Source organism: Felis catus, chromosome B4 (genome assembly GCF_018350175.1).
Source record: "Felis catus isolate Fca126 chromosome B4, F.catus_Fca126_mat1.0, whole genome shotgun sequence".
Classification (NCBI taxonomy): Eukaryota; Metazoa; Chordata; class Mammalia; order Carnivora; family Felidae; genus Felis; species Felis catus.
In genome coordinates this window covers 10,859,270-10,876,414 of record NC_058374.1, presented here as the reverse complement: position 1 = coordinate 10,876,414, position 17,145 = coordinate 10,859,270, and the positions used below count along the sequence as shown (strand labels likewise).

The 17,145-nt window shown below is 43.1% G+C and overlaps 1 long non-coding RNA gene across 1 annotated transcript in view; it reads left to right on the top strand.

The window, feature by feature from the left end:
* The first annotated feature begins 3,551 nt into the window (after nucleotides 1-3,551).
* LOC123386801 overlaps nucleotides 3,552-17,145 on the top strand; it is a 50,633-nt gene continuing 37,039 nt past the window's right edge. Inside the window, exon 1 of the long non-coding RNA XR_006601240.1 lies at nucleotides 3,552-3,942. This is a non-coding gene — a long non-coding RNA (uncharacterized LOC123386801). The remainder of the gene's footprint in view (nucleotides 3,943-17,145) is intronic.

Genomic DNA, 17,145 nt, shown 5'->3' with positions numbered 1-17,145 from the left:
ACCATGTACACTCCATCCTGCATTATTATTTATTGCTATAATAAGTGTATTTAACATTTGCTTAAGGAGGGTTAACTGCTATTGGTTTTTGCTAATGGTTTTTCTGCTCACCTTTCCAACCTGGTTTTGCTTTTGACCTTGACTTGTCCTATAGTTCACAGCAGGAAGGAATAGGGAGTTTTGGTCAGATGCCTAATGGCATCATGACTTCTTATGCTTATTCCTCCCCTCTGCTCCCCAATCTTTTTTTTTTAACTTTTTAAAAATGTTTTTATTTATTTTTGAGACAGAGAGAGATAGGGCATGAGCAGGGGAGGGGCAGAGAGAGGGGGAGACACAGAATCCAAAGTAGGCTCCAGGCTCTGAGCTGTCAGCACAGAGCCCGACGCGAGGCTCGAACTCACAGACTGTGAGATCATGACCTGAGCTGAAGTCCTGAGCTGAAGTCGGACGCTCAACCGACTGAGCCACCTGGGCGCCCTCCCCACCCCCAATCTTTAGAGCAATTTTAAGTCAGGAGTCTTGGTTAGAAACAAAGCAGGACCTGGAATAAATTTTCCTTCTTTTCTTTGCCCCAGTCCTGTCTTTTAAACCTGAATAAGAGGCCCAACATCCTTTGGGAGAGAGGAAGAGAAACTGAGAAACTGGGGAAAAGAGAGGTGGAAGAATTTATGCCTTAGAAGCAGTTGTGTGGAAATCGATACGACAAATGGAGAATTGGGCTGATGGTCCCCCGAGGTAGTCCTCCATTTTACCCTATTCCCAAGGTTAGATACTCAGAGCCTTCTTTGACTGAAGTCCTTACTGCCCCAGCCATCACAGGCCACAATCTGCTGAGTCACAAGGTGACTGAAATGGTGAGGCTGGTGTGGGGGAAACCCCTCTCTCCCACTAACTAAATAAACTTACCCACTTGGCTGCCCGTTGGGGCTGTCTGGTGTTGTAAGCTCTTTGAAGGCAGCTGCTGTTCCCGCTCTTTTTCTCAGCCCACCATCCCTAGAAAAATGTAGGGCAAACATGAGAAACTCCAGAACTTCAGTCGTTCATTGTCTGGGTCATTGTAACATATCTAAAGAACATCCTAGTACTGCGGGAAGATTGTTTAAAAATGTACAACTCTTGGTGGATTGCGCCCATGTTAGAGTGTCTGTGGTTCCAGCGATGATAGAAGGAAAAGAGATATTTCTGACCCTTCTCACAAGAGTCAGCGCTGCAGATGATCTTTGTCTATTTTCTTCTAGGTTGGGGTAGAACGTGTAGGGAACCTCCACCTAGCGACTGTGTAAGAAGATCAGTGCCGTAGAGGCCCTGGTTCATGACAGATTTAAAACATGTCCTGTGGGCACCTGGGTGGCTCAGTCAGTTAAGCATCTGACCCCGGCTCAGGTCATCTCACCGTTTGTGAGTTCAGGCCCTGCATTGGGCTCACTGCTGTCAGTACAGAGCCCACTTTAGATCCTCTGTCCCCTCCCTCTCCTCCCCTCCCTCACTCTCTCTCTTTCTCTCTCTCAAAAGTAAATAAACATTACAAAAGATGTCCTTCTGTTGTCCTTTACTGCCCAGGGGGTCTGGAGTCAAGCCTAAAGGTCAGGGCAGAATGAAGGCCCTTTCTTGGGCGAATCTCTTTTTGGGCACAATAGACACAGACCTAGAGTGAGCCTTGGTTATGTCAGCAATACAGGCCAAAAAAAAGCCCATTAGTTCTAAGAAAACCAACCTCTCTCTCAAGGCTAAAGTTATCTTCTTTCTCAGATTCTTGTCCTTGGATGTGCACATGTGTGTGCCCACGTGCACACACACACACACACACACACACACACACACACTTAAAAAGAAAGGATAAAGAGAAAGAAAATGGGTTTGGAGGTCCAGGTTAGCGCGTGAGCGGTCACAGTATTATCACGCAGGAGGCAGCTGCTTGTGACTATGGCAACTTCAATCCCGAGGGACAAGTGTGAAATGGAAGGAATATTAATCAGGTCGGGGGAAGGAAGATGCATTCGGAAGGGATGGGAGTGGCAGAGGGGCCCAAGAGGGCTGGGTAGGGCCGGCTCTGGTGCATTTTCGGGAAAAGCCGTCATGCACTGTTGGTCTCCCTTGTCTTGCCTCGGGCCCCACCTTTCCGCCTGGACGCCCCCATCCCGAGTCTAGGGCAGAGGCCGCCTCTGGAACTAGGTACTAAGAAGCATGAGGCAAGGTGCGGACATCCCCAAACACGGCCTTTTTACTTTTAGGAATAACTGGTTTGAAATGTTCCGTCTAGTCTCATTGTCGCTCACTCAGGCATCTCTGACAAGGGTGAGGAACCACAGTTAATTCCTTTGTCCTGGTGAATCTACTGTCTGTGCCGCCGGAGCGAGCACTGTCTCCGTGGATCTCAGTTGCTTAGAAAGTGTCACATCCACTACTTGAATTCAGTCACCGATTCTGACTATCAGAGTTCATATCATGGTGTGTTTATTCTCGTGCTGGATCCTTCACCGAGGCGCAGACTTGTGAAGTAACTTGTCCAGGCTCACACAAAGAGTGAACACCGCACTTTAGAGCACTTTGCCATTCTGCTCGCTTAAACAAGCGCCAGCGTGTATGTGTGTGACGAGGGGCCACCGGAGCTCTGCTGAATGTTCTTTGGTTGAATTCCCGGGTGACTACATGGTCTGAATGTCAGCGACTAAAACACAGTTACAAGAGAGCAGCTCTCGGTAACCGTGCTTACGGAAACGTGTGCTTCCTACCTTGCATGATACATGACAGTTTCATTTGTTCCAAATAAATTCCTGACACTATCCAACGCCATGGAATCTGCTGATAAAATGCCCCTATTATGGTTCCTTTAAAAACATTTAGGAAACGTGTGCATTTTTATTTGTGTGGGTGGATAATATTGTGAAATATTAACATAATCTCGCACCTCTCAAGGACACACACATTTTGCTCCTCAGCGCTACCCTGATGGAGGGCATCAGCAAACAGGCCTCCGTTTTCCCAGAGTGGGTTTGGCAGACTTAGCAAATACATATCTAGGATGCTCAGTTCACTCCGAATCAGAAAAATGACAAATGATTTTTAGCATAATTATATCCTAAGCAATATTTGGGACGTATACTAACAATTTTTTGTCATTTACCTGAAATTCAAACGTAACTGGGTGACTCGTATTTTCTCTGACAACCCAACCCCAAAGGAGGGTGAAATCAAAGAAGAAAAGTAACAAAGGCTTGGCTTTTTTTTAAAAAATTTTTTTACATTTACTTATTTTTGAGACAGAAACACAGACCGAGGAGCGGGGTGGGCAGAGAGACAGGGAGACACAGAATCTGAAGCAGGCTCCAGGCTCTCAGCTGTCAACACAGAGCCTGACGCAGGGCTCGAACTCAAGGCGCGAGAGATCATGACCTTGTTGGAAGTTCGACGCTCAACTGAGCCACCCAGGCACCCCACAAACGCTTGGCTTTTAAGTTTAAAAACTGTGATTTAGTGTAAAATAAAAACACTGGGAAGACTGCTTGCCGAGTGTTTTTATTTATCTGCATGGGAGAAAAGAACCGTGGCGTGGGTAAGGGGCAGGGGCTGGAGCCAGAAAAGGAAGAGACGGTGCTGACTGTAACGGTTCCCCTGCTTTCTCCTTGCTCCGCAAAGAACAATACTTTCCCCAACTACCCTGGAGGATCCTAGAGCAGCCGGGCTTGGGAACCGGGACGGAGGCGTGGCTCGCGGTAGCACCACCCACTCCCGCCCCCCAGTCCCAGAGTGCAGTGCGCAAGGAACGTCCCAGGGTTCCTCGCGGCGCCGCAGATCAGCCCCTCCTTTGGGACGTCACCCCAGGGCGGGGGACCCACAGGGCTTCAGCCAAGGTCAAGAGCTGGGTCAGGAAGCCACCGCAGGACCCGAGGACGTAGGAAGCGCCTGCCGCGTGGAGCCTCACTATTGGCCTGCCAGCAGGTAAGCCGACCCCCGACGTGTAGAGCGCGACCTAGAAAACCTGAAACTGGGTTCCAGGTGAAAACCTGAGGCCGAGTGAGTTTGTGAGCAGCGGATAAACACTTAGGGTCCTTGCGCGCCTGAATTGTGGTGGGAGACGTTGGGGCCCGCCTCGTGGAGAGCTGCGGGAGCCCCGTTAGTGGCAGGAGGCCACAAGGACGTGGTCATACATGCCGCGAAGGGTTTCAGCCTCGCAGGCGTGTTGAGGCTGGGGTCGGTGACCCTTAGCGCAGGGGTAGCAGGTGCGGGGCGCCGGCCAGCCCTTCCCCTGCGCCGATGCGGGAGCTGCGGGAGCGTGCACTGTCGCTTTGCGTTTGACAGCCGACCTTGCCCCGGAAGCCGCCTGGGCACAACCGGGGGGTGGTGGGAATGAACCACACGTGCTCTCCGGATCTAGGCTTTTTAGCACCCGTGCGCCCTGATGGTTACAGGGAAACCACGTAAGGAAACTTGCGGGGCCGTGTGGGCTCAGACTAACACCTGAAACTCAGCTTGCTTACCTGTAATGTGCTAGGAGAACGTAGGAGTCCGGCAAAGAGGGAAGGATTAGGGCCTGAGGTTCCTGGGTGGGGGAAAAACACCTGTTTTGGAACGATGCTGGGAGTGTCCGCAGCAAACCCCGCAGGCGTAAGGTGCCTCTCAAGAATGTAACAGACCCCACCTACTCCCTCTCAGGTTTCCCCTCAGGAATTTGACCCAAGATCTAAGTATGGCCATAGACCACCCCTTGTACAATGGACAGGAGCCAATCAGGAATGGACAACCCAGCACTTAGAGCTATCAAGCCAATAAGGGTAGAACCTGAGAAGGAACCAGGGGGAAGGGGATGAGGAGGGCCGAGCAGAACCTTATCAAACCAGGACCCCTGTCCTCAGGCAGTTCACTTTCCGATGTCCCCTCTCTGTAAAGGGAGGTTCCCCACTGTTCTTCCTTTCTGGTCTTCGCCTGCTGCTCATTTTGTGTCCCCCTCTTCATCCTTCCAAGTGGTGAGGCAACGAACCCCGGGTATTGCGTTAAAAAACCCTGCAACAGTAATACGGAAACGGTGATGCCCCTTCGTTGGGTCACTCTGAGGACGCATTGAGACCATGGATATAGAGCCAGTCCATAGTGCAATGGCTGGCACATAGCCGAGGTGCCGAAGGTCCCTTGTCTTGGGTGGAAACAGCTCCCTGACCACATCCTCTCTCCTTTCAGGCTTCTGGGAGAAACCGTTGTTCGACTTCTTCAGGAGCATGGCCTTTTATCTCGTTGTGGGGTGCGAGGCTTCGGTTTCTAAGTGGAGCTTGTCAGGAAGGAAGTTTTTAATTAAGAGCAGGGAGCCCTTCCCTGCTGCGGAAATCCTCGTAGATGGCAGGTGCAGCCTGCGAGGCGCCGGGTCGCACAGGGCTGGGCCCTGCCGCTGGCAGGTGGTGACGCTCCAGTGTGTCCAGCAGTTGGCCGGGAGATGCCTGGGTGCTAGGAGCTGGTGGGCAAAACTGCACCCCGTGACCCTGAAAGTCCACAGGGACTTTACGTTCAGGGTCACCCTGCAGCAGCTGTCTGTTCTTGGCTGGGGCGGTTAGCCTGACAGTGGAAAGTCAGCAGGAGGAGAACGGGGGGACCTCACGGAGGGAGGGACATGACCGACGTACATTCGGTTCAGTTTGGGCTGCAGGAGAGGAAGGCAGCTAATTAGACGAGGTGGTACCACCTGGGGATTTCAGCCGATCCAGGTGGGGGTAGAGTCAGAGCTCCACGTAGGAAGTTTTGTTGTGGTGGTTTTGAGACAGTCACTTTGACACAGGCATGGCAACAGGGAAAAAAAGAAAGTGTTTTTTGTTACCGAGGAGGGTGCGTATTCAGACGCTGCTGACCCTTAACGCGTCCTGAACCTCGTTCTTACTCCTGAGTGAAGTTCAGGGGTGCACGTAAGCCAAGAGAGGGATGAAGATGTGAAGGGCATCAGGGACAGGGTGCGGGTTTTTGAGCATAATAAAATAAATACTGAAAATGAAGGGGCGTCTGGGTGGCTCTGTTGGTTAAGCGTCCGACTTCTGCTCGGGTCACGATCTCGAGGTTCGTGAGTTCGAGCCCCACGTCGGGCTCTGTGCTGACAGAGCCTGGAGCCTGCTTCGGATTCTGTGTCTCCTCCTTTCTCTGCCCCTCTCCCGCTCACGCTCTGTCTCTCTGTCAAAAATAAACATAATAAAAATTTCAGAAAATGAAAATGTACAGGCTTATAAATTTCGCTATGAAAGATTCCTGTGTCAAGTAACCATTTCAGACATAGTTTCACGGATGGTGAGTGTGCCGAGGGAGAAGGGACTAAAACGCTACCCGCCTGCTAGAGATTCCAGGCTTTTGCCATCAAGTGGGGAGGGGAGGAAGGCCCAGGGAGCAAAATGGGAGTTTGAATGGAATGTAGCTTGGAGATGTTACATCCCAGCTTTCCCAGAGTATCCACACTGATTTCTTTTGGGGAAGGGGAGAGAGAAAGCCCCATCCTGCATCTTACTCAGTATAGGCCCTTTTCCCTCCTATTGACTCTCTTGAAGGGTGAGCCTGACCCTAATGTAACTCTAATGGCCACCCATTATGCCTGTCTCCCAGCGCTGTTCTGTGCCCCCTCCCCCTGAGATCAAGACCGGGAGAGATTTGGCCCTGACGTGAACCCATTTAATTGCCCATCCCCCCTCTCAGAACATGCATCTACTCTTCTTGCATCCATCTCCAGGACATTTGCTACCACCTTGGACCTTCTCATCCCCCACACCTAGTGTCCTTTTTTGTCTTTTTGCCGTGTCTAAACTTTCTCTAAACGCCATACCTGATATTTTGCTACATTTGAAGTGCCTTTAAACCTGTTTTCCGTGGGGCGCCTGGGTGGCTCAGTCGGTTGGACCCCAACTTCGGTTCAGGTCATGATCTCGCGGTCCGCGAGTTCGAGCCCCGCGTCAGGCTCTGTGCTGACAGCTCGGAGCCTGGAGCTTGTTTCAGATTCTGTGTCTCCCTCTCTCTGTGACCCTCCCCCGTTCATGCTCTGTCTCTCTCTGTCTCAAAAATAAATAAACGTTAAACAAAAAAATTAAAAAAAAAATAAACGTTAAAAAAAAAATTAAACCTGTTTTCCTTTTCTCTAGTGTGACTGCTCCTTCCTTCTCTGTTTCGCTGAAGTTTTATAATATCCTTGAGCCTCGTCTTGTCTTCTCACTTCCCACATTGATTCTCTGATCCTTCCCTGGTTGACTGGCTGTCTTTAACGTGTTTGCTCCTTCATGCTTGTAGAAGAAATTCCAAGGTCCCCAGTATGGAATACAGGACCTCTAGCAATCTAACATCAACCTCATTTTCAGGACATCCCCCATTTTGTAACTTCCGCACTCTAATCAAATCAGGCTCCTCACTGTTTTTCATCCAGACCAACTCTGGGCTCCTGTCGTTGTCTCCTTTTTTGCTTGGTGAAATCCTACCTCTCAGTTGGCTTCTTTCCTGAAACCTCCCTCACTCTTAGAAATATTCCTTCCCTTCTGTGGGCTCCAAAAGTCCTCACCCGCTCCTTGTTCAGGACTTACCATATTGTGTCATAATTACATACCCTCCCTCCAACTAGTCTGTAATCTTCTCTTAGACAGGAGCCCCAGAACACTAAAGGGTTAGTTTCTCTACCAGTGTTTGCCAAAGTGTGTCTTACAACAGTGGTTCTGCTGGATGTTCACATTTATAAAGTGCTCATGGTGTTATAAAAATACTGTTATGGGGCGCCTGGGTGGAGCAGTCAGTTAAGCGTCCGACTTCAGCCAGGTCACGATCTCGCGGTCCGTGAGTTCGAGCCCCGCGTCGGGCTCTGGGCTGATGGCTCAGAGCCTGGAGCCTGTTTCCGATTCTGTGTCTCCCTCTCTCTCTGCCCCTCCCCCGCTCTGTCTCTCTCTGTCCCCAAAATAAATAAATGTTGAAAAATACTGTTATGAATACTTTGCATGAAGGAGGGTATTGTTACCCTATCCATTTTCTAGATGAAGAAAATAATAGCTACTGAAGGGCAGAGCCATGCAGGGTTGAATAGAGGCAGTATTGTCTTCACCATCACACTACAGGTCTATTGCCCCTTGAGTTGATAGGAATTACATGATACAAAGTTTGAAGTACAAATGCCCAATTTAATAAACACTGGATTAAGCCAAGTTACATGGGTGGATCTTTGCTGCAGCATACAGAGAGAGGGTACGTTAAAAAAATTTTTTTTTAATGTTTATTTTATTTTTGAGACAGAGACAGAGCGTGAACAGGGGAGGGACAGAGAGAGAGAGAGACACAGAATCTGAAACAGGCTCCAGGCTCCGAGCCGTCAGCACAGAGCCCGAAGCGGGGCTCGAACCCAGGTACTGTGAGATCATGACCTGAGCTGAAGTGGGATGCTTAACTGACTGAGCCACCCAGGCGCCCCTTGACTTCTCAGAGCTTTTTATGTGTTAATGCGCATTGTGAATTTCCAAAGGGAGACTATAGTTAACAGCATTCCTTGTACTTTCTTGGCTACCAAACCTTATTTTTTTCCCATAGATTATCTTTTTTTTTTTTTTTAATTTTTTTTTTCAACGTTTATTTATTTTTGGGACAGAGAGAGACAGAGCATGAACGGGGGAGGGGCAGAGAGAGAGGGAGACACAGAATCAGAAACAGGCTCCAGGCTCTGAGCCATCAGCCCAGAGCCCAACGCGGGGCTCGAACTCATGGACCGCGAGATCGTGACCTGGCTGAAGTCGGACGCTCAACCGACTGCGCCACCCAGGCGCCCCTCCCATAGATTATCTTGCAGGTTAATGTTTGTGAAATATAATTTGGAAAACAATGCTTTAGATCACTGTTTCCAAATTCATACCACACTGTATTTAATAAATTATCCAAATTTTAAACTGGACAGTCATGTGTGTGTATATTATATATTTATCACATTCAGTTTTATTGAGATATAATTGATATGTCACTTAAAAGTGTAAGGTGTACAGCTTAATGGTTTGACTTAAATCTATTGTGAAATGATGATACAGTAAGTTTAGTTAGCATCCATCATCTCATTTAGATATAATAAAAAGAAAAATCTAAAAAAAAAATAAGAAAAGAAAAAGCTGAAAAAAAAGATCTTTGTGAGGAGAATTCAGGATTTACTCTTTTAATAACTTCCTGTATATTATACAGCAGTGTTAGCTATGCTCAACACCTTACATCCTTAGTACTTATTTATCTTATAAATGGAAGTTTGTGACCACTTTCCTCCAATTACCCTAGTCCCCACCTCCAATCCTCCCGCCTCTGGTAACCACAAATCTAGTCTCTTTTCCATCACTTTGGTTTGTTTTGATTCTATACGTAAGCGAGATCATACAGTGTCTGATTTACTTGACTTAGCATAATACCCTCAAGGTCCATCTGTGTTGTCACAAAAGGCAGGATTTCCTGTGTGGTTTTTTTTTTTTTTTTAATGGCTGAGTAATATTCTGTATATATACACTACAACTTCATCCATTTATCCATTGTTGGATGCTTAGGTTATTTCTGTGTCTTGCCTCTTGTAAATAATGGTGCAGTGAACATAAGGATGCAGCTATCTTTTTGAGTCCGTGTTTTCCTTCCTTTGGATAGACACTTGACCCTTGAACAATGTAGGGGTTATGGACGCCGACTCCCTGCAGAGTAAAAAATCTGTGTAAGTTTTGATTCCCCCGGAACTTAATTGCAAATTGTCTATTGCTGACCAGAAGCCTAATAACATAAACAGTTGATTAACATATATTTTGCACATTATGTGTATTATATACTGTATTTTTACAATAAAGTAAGCTAGAGAAAAGAAATGTTAAGAGTTATAAGGAAGAGTAAATCCATTTACAGTACTGTACACATATTTATTGAAACAAATCCACACATATGGGGACTCACACAGTTCACATCCATGTTGTTCAGGAGGCAGCTGTCTTCCTAGAGGTAGAACTGCTGGACCAAGAGTAGTACAGTTTTTAAGTTTTTGAGGATTCTCCACACTGTTTTCCATAGTGACTGTACTAGTTTTCAGTCCCAGTGCAGCACACTGGGCTTCCCTTTTCTCCACATCCTGATTGTCTATTGTCTTTTTGATGATGGACATCAAACAGCTGTGAGGTGATATCTCATCATGGCCTGTTGGCCATTTATATCGACTTTGGAAAAATGTTTGTTCTGCCCACTTTTTTTTTTTAAATAAATGAAATATAGTTGACCTATAATACTAGTTTCAGGTGTACAACATAATGATTCAACAATTACAAACATTATGAAACTCTCATCACATTAAGTGTAGTTACCACCTGTCACCATACAGAGTTATTTCAGTATTATTGACTATATACCTTATGCTGTACTTTTAATCCTCATGATGTATTTATTTTATAACTGGAAGTTTGTACTTCTTAGTCCCTTTTACCTACCTCTTGCAACCACCAATTTATTCTCTAGATTTTTGGCTCTGTTTCTGTATTTTTGTGGTTGGTTATTTGTTTTGTTTTTTATTTTATTATTTTTTTAAGTTTTTTTTTTTAAACGTTTATTTATTTTTGAGACAGAGAGAGACAGAGCATGAACGGGAGAGGGTCAGAGAGAGGGAGACACAGAATCGGAAGCAGGCTCCAGGCTCCGAGCTGTCAGCACAGAGCCCGACGCGGGGCTCGAACTCACAGACCGCAAGATCATGACCTGAGCCAAAGTCGGCTGCTCAACCGACTGAGCCACCCAGGCGCCCCTTGTTTTGTTTTTTAGATTCCACATAGAAGTGAACTCATATGGTGTTTGTTTCTGACTTATTTCACTTAGCCTGATACCCTGTAGGTTCATCTATATTGTCATAAATGGCAAGATTTTGTTCTTTTTTTATGGCTGGGTAATATTCCATCGTATATGTATATAGCACACCTTCTTTATCCATTCGTCTATTCTTGGACACTTGGGTTGCTTCCATATCTTGGCTATTGTGGGTAATGCTGCAATAAACATAGGAGTGCGTAGATCTTTTTGAATTAGTATTTACATTTTATTTGGGTAAATATGCAGAAGTGGAATTACTGGATCCTGTGACATTTCTATTTTTAATTTTTTGAGGAACTTCTGTTTTCCACAGTGGTCTCACCAGTTTGCATTCCCACCAACAGTAGGCAAGGCTTTCCTTTGCTCCGCTTCCTCATCAACACTTCATTTTTTGTCGTTTTGGTACTACTTCTCGTTAACTGGTGTGAGGTGATATCTCATTTTGGTTTTAAAAATTAAAATTAAAAAATTAAAAAATTAAAATATTAAATTTAATATTAAATTAAAAAATTAAAAAAATTAAAATATTTAATTTTATTTCTTTGATGATTAGTGATGTTGAGCATCTTTTTATGTGTTTGCTGGCCATCTGAATGTCTTCTTTGGAAAAATGTCTATTTGGGTCTTCTGCCCATTTTTCAGATTTTTTTCCTTTTGTGTTGGCATTAAGTTATATAAGGTCTTTGTATATTTTAGATTTTAATCCCTTACTGGATATATCATTCACAAATACTTTTTCCCATTCAGTAGGTTACCTTTCCATTTTGTTTATGGTTTCCTACACTGTGCAAAAGCTTTTTATTTTAGCATAGTCCCATTAGTTTATTTATTTATTTATTTATTAAAAAAATTTTTTTTTCAACGTTTTTATTTATTTTTGGGACAGAGAGAGACAGAGCATGAACGGGGGAGGGGCAGAGAGAGAGGGAAACACAGAATCGGAAACAGGCTCCAGGCTCCGAGCCATCAGCCCAGAGCCTGACGCGGGGCTCGAACTCACGGACCGCAAGATCGTGACCTGGCTGAAGTCGGACGCTTAACCGACTGCGCCACCCAGGCGCCCCCCATTAGTTTATTTTTGCTTTTGTTTACCTTTTCCTCAGGAGACCTACCCATAAATATGTTGCTAAGGCTGCTGTCCAAGCGATTACTGTTGATGTCGTCTTTTAGAAGTTTTATGGTTTGAGGTCTCACGTTTAGGTCTTTATTTAATCAATTCGAGTTTATTTTCCAAGAGATTACTGCCTGTGTTTTCTTTTAGAAGTTTTATGGTTTGAGGTGTCACATCTATGTATTTATTTAATCCGTTTTGAGTTTATTTTTGTGTATGGTATAAGAAAGTGGTCTAGTTTCATTCTTTTATATGTAGTTATCCCATTTTCCTAACACTATTTATTACAAAGACTGTCTTTTTCCCATTGTGTATTCTTGCCTTTGTTGTAGATAAATTGACCATATAAGTGTGGGCTTATTTCTGGACTCTCTAATCCTGTTGCATTGGTATATGTACCTGTGTTTGTGCCAGTACATACTGTTTTGATTACTGCTGCTTTGTAGTATAACTTGAAATGTGGGACTGTGCTATCTCCAGCTTTGTTCTGCTTTCTCAAGATTGCTTTGGCTATTTAAGGTCTTTTGTGGTTCCAAACAAATTTTAGGATTATTTGTTCTAGTTCTGTGAAAAATGCTATTGTTATTTTGATAGGGATTGCATTGAATCTGTAGATTGCTTTGGGTGCTGTGGACATTTTAATGATAGTAATTTCTCTGAGCCACGAGCATTGTATGCCTTTCCATTTGTTTGTATAGTCTTCAGTTTCTTTCATCAGTATCTTACAGTGTTCAGAGTACAGGTCTGTCACCTCCTTGGTTACATTTGTTCCTAGGTATTTTATTTTTTTGGTGCAATTGTGGATGGGATTGTTTTCTTAATTTCTCTTTCTGCTACTTCATTATTAGTGAATAGAAATGCAGCAGTTTCTGTATATTGATTTTTTAACCTGCAAGTTTACTGAATTCATTTATTAGTTCTAATAGTTTTTTGGTGGAGTCTTTAGGGTTTTCTCTATATGGTATGTCATCTGCAAGTAGTGACAGTTTTACTTTTCCCTTACCAATTTGGCTACTTCTGAACCGGGTCTTGTGCTGAATGAGACTGTATGCTGGCTCTGTAAGAGAAGAGACTTGGTTTCCTATAGCCCTCCAGTTCTTCTGGAGGTAAGCCCTGTTGATTTTTAAACCTCTGGGAGTTAATACCTACTGATTTTCAAAGCCGTATGTCATGGGGACTCATCTTCTCAGTGCACCCCCCCAGGGCTGGAGGGGCTCATTGTGGAACTTGATCCCCTTGCTCCTCCATGCTTGTGATATCCCTTCCGCTTGTGGGTAGCTGCACTGGTGTTTTGGTTCCTGACCATGTTTCTACTTCTGTCCTTTTCAGTGTGCATTTCTCTTTATGACTTTAGCTGTCGAAGATCTATTCTGCCAGTCTTCAAGTTGTTTTCAAGGTGAGTTGTAACATATGTTGTTGCCTCGGTGTGTCTGGGAGGTGGTGAGCTCAGGATCCTCCTACTCTGCGATCTTTCCTCTTTCTTCCATTTTGCTGTCTTTTAAATTGGATTATTATTATTTTGGTACTGAATTGTATGAATTTTTTTATACATTTTGGATATTAGACCCTTATTATCTATATGCTTTGCAAATATTTTTTCCCATTCTGTAGATAGTCTTTTTACTTTGTTGATTGTTTTGCTGTGTGCTTTGATGTAGTGCCATTTGTTTATTTTTGATTTTATGGTTTGTGCTTTGGGTGTCATATCCACAACATTGCCAAGACCTATGTCAGGGAGCTTTTTTCCTATGTTTTCTTATAGGAATTTTATGGTTTCAGGTCTCACATTTAAGTCTCTAATCTGTTTTGAGTTAATTTTTTTGAGTGGTCTAGTTTCTTTTCCATGCAAATAATCCAGTTTTCCCAGCACCATTTATTCTAGAGATCAACTTTTCTCCATTGAGTATTTGTGGCTCTCTTGTCAAATATTGACCATATATGCTTGGGTTTATTTCTGGACTCTTGATTCAGTTCCATTGTGTATTTTTATGACAGTGCATCATACTGTTTTGAGGCTGTGCTTGAAATCAGGAAGTGTGATGCCTTCTGTTGTGTTCTTTCTTAGGAAAGCTTTGGCTATTTAGGGTCTTTGGTAGTTCCATGTAAATTTTAGGACTGTTTTTTCATACTTCCCTAAAAAATGCTGTTGTCATCTTGATAGGAATTACATTGAATCATTGGATAGTTTTGGTGGTATTGACAATTTAACAATATTAATTCTTCCAAACCATGAACATGGGATACCTTACCATTTATTCATGTCTTCTGTGATTTCTATCAACTATTGTCTTGTAGTTTTTAAAGTAGGGATCTTTCATCTTCTAGGTTAGGGTAAGTTTATTACTGAGTGTTTTGTTTTTGATGCTATTGTAAATGGGATTGTTTTATTTCCTTCAGATAATTTTTTTTGTAAATATATAGAAATGCTTTTGATTTTTGTATTTTAATTTGGTATCCTTCAATTTTACTGAATTTGTTGATTAGTTATAATGGTTGTGCGTGTGTGTATGTGTGTATAGTCTTTAGGATTTTCTATATGTAAAATCATGTCATCTGCAAACAGAGGTAGTTTTACTTCTTCCTTTCCTTTGGTGCCTTTTATTTTTCTTGTTTGATTATTCTGGGGAGGACTTTTAGTACTATATTGAATAGGAGCAGTGAGAGTGGGCACCCTTCTATTGTTCCTATCTTAGAGGAAGTGCTTTCGACCACTGAGTATGATGTTAGCTGTGGGCTTATCATATATGGCCTTTATAGTGTTGAGGTATGTTCCTTCTGTACCTAATTTGTTAACAGTTTTTATCATGAACAGATGCTGAATTTTGTCAGATGCCTTCTTCTGCATCTATTGAGATGATCATCTGATTTTTTTCTTTCATTCTATTAATGAGATGAACCACTTCACTTGATTTGCACATGCTGAATCATCCTTGCACATCTCAGGTGTAAATCCCGCTTGATCATGGTGAATGTGAATCATCCTTTTAATGTGCTGCTGCATTCTGTTTGCTAGTATTTTATTGAGAATTATTGCCTCTATATTTATCGAGGATATTGGTTTGTAGCTTTCTTTTCCGGTAGCGTCCTTTTCTGGCTTTGGTAGTAGCATAATGCTGGCCTTGTAACATGACTGGGAGTGTTCCCTCCTCTTTGATTTTTTTCCCAAGAGTTTGATAAGGATTGACCCCAGTTCTTTAAATGTGTGGTAAAATTCACCATCTGGTCCTGGGCTTTGTTTTTTTGTTTTTGTTTTTGTTTTGTTTTGAGGGGAGAGATTTTTGATTATTGGTACAGTCTGGTAGTACTTAACTCTGTTCAGGCTTTGTATTTCTTCCTGATTCAGTCTCAGTTGTTTGCCTTTTTCTAAGAATTTTTCACTTTCTTCTAGGTTGTCCAATTTGTTGGCATATAGTTGTTCATAGTAGCGTCTTATGGCTGTATTTCTCTGTTATCACTTGTAATGTCTCCTTTTGCACTTATATTTCTGTTAATTCGAGTCCTCTCTCTTTTTTTCTTGGTTAATCTAACTAAAGTTTTGTCAATTTTGTTCATCTTTTCAAAGAACCAACTTTTACTTTGGTTAATCTTTTCTGTTGTTTTCCTCTTCTCTGTTTTGTTTCTTTATGCTTTAATTTTTATTATTTTCTTCCTTTTGCTTATTTTGAGCTCAGTTTACTCTTCTTTCTCCACTTCTTTAAGGTGTAGAGTTAGGTTGTTTTTTGGAATAGTTCTTGCTTCCTAATGTAGGTGTTTATAGGCATATCTTGGAGATACTACAGATTTGGTTCCAGGCCACCAAAAGAAAGTGAATATCTCCATAAAGTGATTCAAATTCGTTTTTGCTTTCCCAGAACATATCAAAGCTTTGTTTACATGTACAGTACTGCAGTCTTTTAAGTATGCAGTGGCATTATATTTAAAAACGTAATGAAATTGTTATTTTATCATTATGATTATTTTAATTAAAAAATACTTGATTGCTAACACTGCTAACCATCATCTCAGCTTTTAGGAAGTCATAATCTTTTTGCTGGTGGAGAGTCTTGCTTTGATGTTGATGGTTGCTGACTGATCAGGGTGGTGGTTGCTAATGGTTCGGTTGTCTGTGTCAATTTCTTATTTAATTAACTTAATTAAAAATTTAATTACACTGTAGTTAACATACAGTGTTGTATTAGTTTTAGGTATACAATATAGTGATTCAACAATTCCATATACTACTCAGTACTCATCAAGATAAGTGTACTCTTTATTTACTTATTTATTTAAAAAAATTTTTTTTAATTTATTTTTTGAGAGAGAGAGAGAATGAGCAGGGGAGAGGCAGAGAGAGAGGGAGAGAGAGAATCCCAAGCAGGCTCCACACTGTCAGCACGGAGCCCATGAGGGCTTGAACTCATGAACTGTGAGATCATGACCTGAGCCAAAACCAAGAGTCAGACACTTAACTGAGCCACCCAGGTGCCCCCAAGATAAGTACACTCTTAATCCTCTTCACCTATTTCACCCATCCCACCATACACCCCACCCCTGCTGGTAACTATCTGTTCTCTATAGTTAGGCAATTTCTTTCTTTTTTTTTTTTTTTAATGTTTATTTATTTTGAGAGAGAAAGAGCTCATCTGTGCAAGTGGAGGAGGGGCAGAGAGAGAGGGAGAGCTAAGAATCCCAAGCAGGCCCTACACTGTCAGCGCAGAACCCAAAGAGGGGCTTGAACCCATGGACTGTGAGATCATGACCTGAGCCGAAATCAAGAGTTGGACGCATAACCAACTGAGCCACCTAGGATCCTTGAGGCAGTTTCTTAAAATAAGACAACAGTGAAATTTGCTGCATTGATTGACCCTTCCTTTCATGAATGATTTCTCTGTAGCATGCCATATTGTTTGATAGCATTTTTCTCCAGTAGAATTTTTTTCACAATTGGAGTCAGTCCTCTCAAACCCTGCCACTGCTTTATCAACTAAATTTATGTTATAGTCTAAATCCTTTTTTGTATTTTCAACATTTTTCATAACATCTTCACCAGGAGTAGATTCCATCTCAAGAAACCACTTTCTTTGCTCATTCAAAGGAAGTTACTCCTCATCCGTTAAAATTTTTTATGAGATTGCAGCAGTTCAGTCACATCTTCAGGCTCCCCTTCTAGTTCTAGTTCTTCTGCTCTTTCTACCACACCTACAGTTTCTTGCTTCACTAGAGTCTTGATACCCTCAGAGTCATCCCTGTGGGTTGGA